Here is a 6000-nt window from a genome sequence, read left to right on the forward strand (position 1 = left end):
ATAACCTACACACCTCCCAAAAGATCCTACCTTTTAACAATGTTGCAGTGGGGATTAAGTTTCCAACATAAGAGTTTTGGAGGATATATTCAAACTAACAACAACACAAAGTTATTTTGTAACCTACTTTTAAGACTTATCAGTATGTCTTATAAATGTTTCTAAAGTGTTTTTAGTTTCCTATTGTTGCTGTGACAAGTTATCACAAATTTAGTGGCTTAAAACCACACAAATTTATCTTACAGTTCTATAGGTCAGAAGTCTGAAAATGGGTCTAACTGGGCCAAAGTCATATTGTTGGCAGGACTGCAGTCCTTTCTGGAAACTCCAGGGGAGAATCCACTTCCTTTCCCTTTCCAGCTTCTAGAGGAAGCCTACATTGCTTGGTTCATGGCTTTCTTCCTCCATCTTCAAAGCCAGCAGCTTCAGCTGAGTCATTCTCATGCTGCCATGACTTTGGTTCTCCCTCTTCCAAGGACCTCTGTGATTACACCACGTCTGCCTGGATAACCCAGGATAACTGTCCCATTTTAAGGCCAGTTTATTAGCAACTTTAGTTCTGTCTGAAACCTTAATTCCCGCTTGCCATGTAGTTACATGTATTTTAAGGTTCCAGGGATTTGCATATGGACATATTTGTGGGACCATTATTCTGCCTACCACAGTCATTAAATGTAAATCTACCTTACCATTTTTTAATGATTGCAAAGTATTATTATTTTTTGAAACAGGGTCTCACCCTGTCACCCAGTCTGGAGGGCAGTGGTGTGATCACAGATCTCACTGCAGCCTTGACTTCCTGGACTCAAGCAGTCCTCCCACCTCAGCCCTCTGAGTAACCAGGACTACAAGCCTGGGCCATCATGCCCAGCTAATTTTTAATGTTTTTGTAGCAATAGAGTCTCACTATGTTGCCCAGACTGGTTTTGAATTCCTGGGCTCAGGCAATCCTCCTGCCTTGACCTCTCAAAGTGTTGGGATTACAGGCATGAGCCACTGTGCCCAGCATATTATGATTGCAAAGTATTATGTTTTATAGATGCACCTGTATTTATGGAACCAACATCTTGTAGCTGGATATTCACTTATTAGTTCACCTAAGAAATATTCACTGGATACTTACCATATTGCATGTTAGATGCTAGGGATATATTTGGGAACAATCATTTATGTTGTTTCCCTTTTACACTACTATAAACAATATTTTAATCATCAGGTTTGTGCCTATATCTTTATGCATATATCTCCAACTATTTCCTTAGAATACATTCCTAGATTTGGAAATGATGGATCAAAGGATAGTCTACATTTTGATACATTTGTCATACTGCTTGCCAAGCAAAGGTAGTATCTATTTATTTCCTAATACTTAGTGCATGAGAGTTTTCTCTACTCTTTTCCCAGCTGGTTATTCTCAAATTTTTAACATTTACCCAATACAGAAGTGACAAAATTTATAGTTGCATATCTTTGCTTTCCAGTGAGACTGACTATATTTTAAAAATATCATCCTTATCCTGGAGATTGAATATTTTGTCATATGTTTATCAAAAATTTTAAGTAAATTTCTCAGCTGGATCTTGGATTCCTAGGTACAAGTGCCTTAGTCATACAAGAAGGAAGAGGCACCTATAAGAAACATTTTAAGGCCAGGAGTGGTGGCTCATGCCTGTAATCCTAGCACTTTGGGAGGCTGAGGCAGGAGGATTGCTTGAGGAGTTCAAGACTAGCCTGGGCAACATGGTGAAACCCCGTCTCTACCCAAAATACAAAAATTAGCCAGGCATGGTGGCACACACCTGCGGTCCCAGCTACTCAGGAGGCTAAGGTGGGTGGATGGTTTGAGCCCAGGAGGCAGAGGTTGCAGTGAGCCATGATTGTGCCACTGCACTCCAGCCTGGGTGACAGAGCAAGACCTCGTCTCAAAAAAAAAAAAAAAAAAGAAAAGAAAGAAATAACAAAAGAAAGAAAGAAAGAAAGATTTTAAAAATCAATATGGACCCTAGCTTTCCTCAGAAGAATGAATGATTCCAAGTCTAGGGTAGAAAAGGAACAAGATAAGTCAGAGACAACTTGTGTCAGAGAGCAAGGAAATTATCAGACTGATGGAGTCATGTCAAAAGTCATAGGAAGCCAGGCACGGTGGCTGCTGTTGGGTACCTGCTTTGGAAGGCATTTGAATGATTCCATCTAAACACATCCTTATTTTTTTCTCACTGAAATAAAATGATCAGGGTAAAGAATTATTCTTTTCTTCTTGAGACAGAGTCTTGCTCTGTCACCCAGGCAGGAGTGCAGTGGCATGATCATAGCTTGTAGTAGCCTCGAACTCCTGGGCTCAAGCGATCCTCCCATCCCAGCCTCCCGAGTAGCTAGGACTACACACATCTGCCACCATGTAAGGGCAATAATTTTTGTTTCTTTTTTTTTTTAGAGATGGCATTTTGCTATGCTGCCCAGGATGGTCTTGAATTCCTGGGCTCAAGTGATCCTCCCACCTCAGTCTTTCAGAGCCCTGGGTTACAGGCATGAGCCACTGTGTCTGGCTGGTAAAGGAATATTAAAGATTCCTTTGTTCTCAGGTTACATTAAAAAGTACAATGTAGGCCGGACACAGTGGCTCATGCCTGTAATCCCAGCACTTTGGGAGGCCGAGGTGGGCAGATCACCTGAGGTCAAGAGTTTGTGACCAGCCTGGCCAACATGGTGAAACCCCATCTCTACTAAACATACAAAAATTAGCTGGGTGTGGTGTCACGTGCCTATAGCCCCAGCTACTCGGGAGGCTGAGGCAGAAGAATCACTTGAACCCAGGAGGCAGAGGTTGCAGCAAGCCAAGATCATGCCACTGCACTCCAGCCTGGGTGACAGAGCGAGATTCTGTCTCAAAAAAAAAAAAAAAAAGGCTAAGATGGGATTCTGGAAGAAATAAGAGTGTGATGTGAGTGTGCAGAGGCAAAAGAAATCAAGGAATTATGCAACCATGAAGCCAATGCTTAGTCTCAGACATCAGAGGCTTAAAGAAAGGGATCGATTAAAACCTAAAAAGGAAGAAAAGAAAGAATCCAACATACTAAAGGAAAGAGAAGTTCCTCAACACCCTTCCTGCTTATTTTTCCAATATAATACACAGCTGGGCCACCTTACCACATCCTTGTTGACACCAACTTTATCAACTTTTCCATTAAAGCCAAATCAGACTCAGTGCAGTCAATGATGAACTGTCTGTAGGCCAAGTGTATCCCTTATATAACTGATTGTATAATGGCTGAAATTGAGAAATTGGGGCAGAAGTATTGAGTGGCTGTAAGAGATCTCCACGGATCCAAGGTTTGAATGATTACCATGCACACACAAAGGAACCGATGCAGATGACTGCTTAGTACAGACAGAAACTCAGCACAAATGTTGCATTGTGGCCACGGTTGACCAGGACCTTAAAAGAAGAATCTCCAAGATTCCAGGAGTTCCTATCATGTACATTTCTAACCATAGATACAACATCCAATGAATGCTAGATGATTATGGAGTCCCTGGGTTCTAATTCTTACAAGACAAAGTTTCCCTGCCTTTCTTTCCTTTCTTTTTTTTTTTCTAAGAGATATTAAATACTTTTATTTTCAATATTAAAAATCAGTATTTTAAATATTAAAATGGCGCTAATTTTAACAAAATGGCAGAAAAAAACCCCAAGGTACAATCTACAGGGAAACTCATCTTGACGCCCCCACCCCCCGCAACACACAGACCTGACTAGGCCCCAGTGGTGGGTGCCCAGCAGAGCTCCCAGTCACATCCATGTCCACACATACACACTCATGACAGGCTGGGGACTGGCCCAGGAGCAGGTACCAAATAGTTTTAGAAACAACTGTCCAGTTCAGGCGCTAGAAAAATACTCTTTCCAAAGTGAGGGGAAAGGAGAGTGTGTGTGGAGCGGGAGGTGGCACAAGGTGCTGGGCCCCACCCGTCCTCTTCCCTAGGCAGCGGGCCCCCAGGGCAGCCAAATGCCTGCAGGAGGGCTCAGTTCTGGCCCAAGTCCCAGGCCCACACTCTGGGGCTGGTGCTGCTCCAGGGCCCTCCCTGCCTTTCTTTGACCAATTTTCCTCTTGTTACCAGTTTCCTCTGCCTTTCTTTGACCACTTTTCTCTTGCTGCCAGTTCACTGAACATGTAATAGCATGAATTATTATTCTATTCACCCATTTGCTCTATTATGAGCTGAGTATGAATAATTATGCTCACTTTTTTTTATGCTGTTTTGAAATTGATATTTTGTCTCATTTAAAAATTTTAAGGCCGGGTGCAGTGGCTCACACCTGTAATCCCAGCACTTTGGGAGGCCAAGGTAGTTGGATCACTTGAGGTCGGGAGTTTGAGACCAGCCTGGCCAACATGGTGAAACCCTGTCTCTACTAAAAATACAAAAAATTAGCCGGAGGTGGTGGCAGGTGCCTGTAATCTCAGCTACTCGGGAGGCTGAGGCAGGAGAATCGCTTGAACCCAGGTGGCAGAGGTTGCAGTGAGCCGAGATCATACCATCGCACTCCAGCCTGGGCAACAAGTGCGAAACCCTGTCTCCAAAAAAAAAAAAAAAAAATTTAAATGATAGTCAAGGTACAAAATCTCAGGAAGGATACGTTTTATACTTTGAGTTCTGTTGTACAGTATGGTGAATACAGTTAATAATAGAGTGTTTTGGTTTTTTTTTTTTTTTTTTGAGACGGAGTCTCGCGCTGTGTCACCCAGGCTGGAGTGCAGTGGCGCGATCTCGGCTCACTGCAAGCTCCGCCTCCCGGGTTCACGCCATTCTCCTGCCTCAGCCTCCCGAGTAGCTGGGACTACAGGCGCCGCCACCTCGCCCGGCTAGTTTTTTCTATTTTTAGTAGAGACGGGGTTTCACCATGTTAGCCAGGATGGTCTCGATCTCCTGACCTCGTGATCCACCCGCCTCGGCCTCCCAAAGTGCTGGGATTACAGGCTTGAGCCACCGCGCCCGGCCATGGTTTTTTTTTTTGAGACGGAGTTTTGCTCTTGTTGCCCAGGCTAAAGTGCAATGGCGCAATCTCGGCTCACCGCAACCTCTGACTCCCGGGTTCAAGCGATTCTCCTGCGTCAGCCTCCCAAGTAGCTGGGATTACAGGCATGCACCACCATGCCCGGCTGATTTTGTATTTTTTAGTAGAGATGGGGTTTCTCCATTTTGGTCAGGCTGGTCTCGAACTCCCGACCTAAGGTGATCCGCCCGCCTCGGCCTCCCAAAGTGCTGGGATTACAGGTGTGAGCCACCGTGCCTGGCCTAATAATAGAGTATTATACATTTCACAGTTGCAAAGAGTAAATTTCAAATGTTCTCATCACACAAATATTAAGTATTTGAAGTGATGGTTATGTTCACTAGCTTGATTTTGTTATTCCACATTGTACCCAACAATTATGACATCGCTCTGTGACCCATAAACTTATACAATTATAAATTGTTAATTTACAATAAAAATAATCTGTTGCAAATAATGGTTAAGATGGTAACTTTTATGTTATGTGTATTTTAGCACAATTTAAAACATTTTTTTACAGTTCACAGGAGCCAGTTTAAAGGAACTCTTGCTGGACAGCTCAAACATCAAAATAATGTTTGCAATTAATTGATACATATAAAATATGTAACACGCCATGGTTTCAAGGCTCATAATCCCAGCAAGCAGGCAGATTGTTTGAGCCTAGGAGTTCCAGACCAGCCTGGGCAACATGGTGAAACCCTGTCTCTACCAAAAATACCAAAATTAGCCAGTTTCATAACCCAGTCTCAAAATAAATAAATAGATAAAAAATTTTAAATACAATTTTAAAATTAAAAATAAATAAATACAAATTTAAAAAATCTCCATGGTTTCATGATACTTAAAAAAAAAAAAAAAAAAAAAAGAAAACCTTGTTGGTTACTATAGAAGGTTGCTAGGGCCCTTGTTTATTTTTTTGAAAACTGATAAAAGAATTTTTC

The 6000-nt window shown here is 42.4% G+C and overlaps 1 pseudogene; it reads left to right on the forward strand.

Annotated features, from left to right (window-relative positions):
• Nucleotides 1-2953: 2953 nt before the first annotated feature.
• LOC101013308 lies at nt 2954-3544 on the forward strand (annotated as a pseudogene).
• Nucleotides 3545-6000: the final 2456 nt, after the last annotated feature.

The sequence above is a fragment of the Papio anubis genome, chromosome 4 (assembly GCF_008728515.1).
Source record: "Papio anubis isolate 15944 chromosome 4, Panubis1.0, whole genome shotgun sequence".
Lineage (NCBI taxonomy): Eukaryota > Metazoa > Chordata > Mammalia > Primates > Cercopithecidae > Papio > Papio anubis.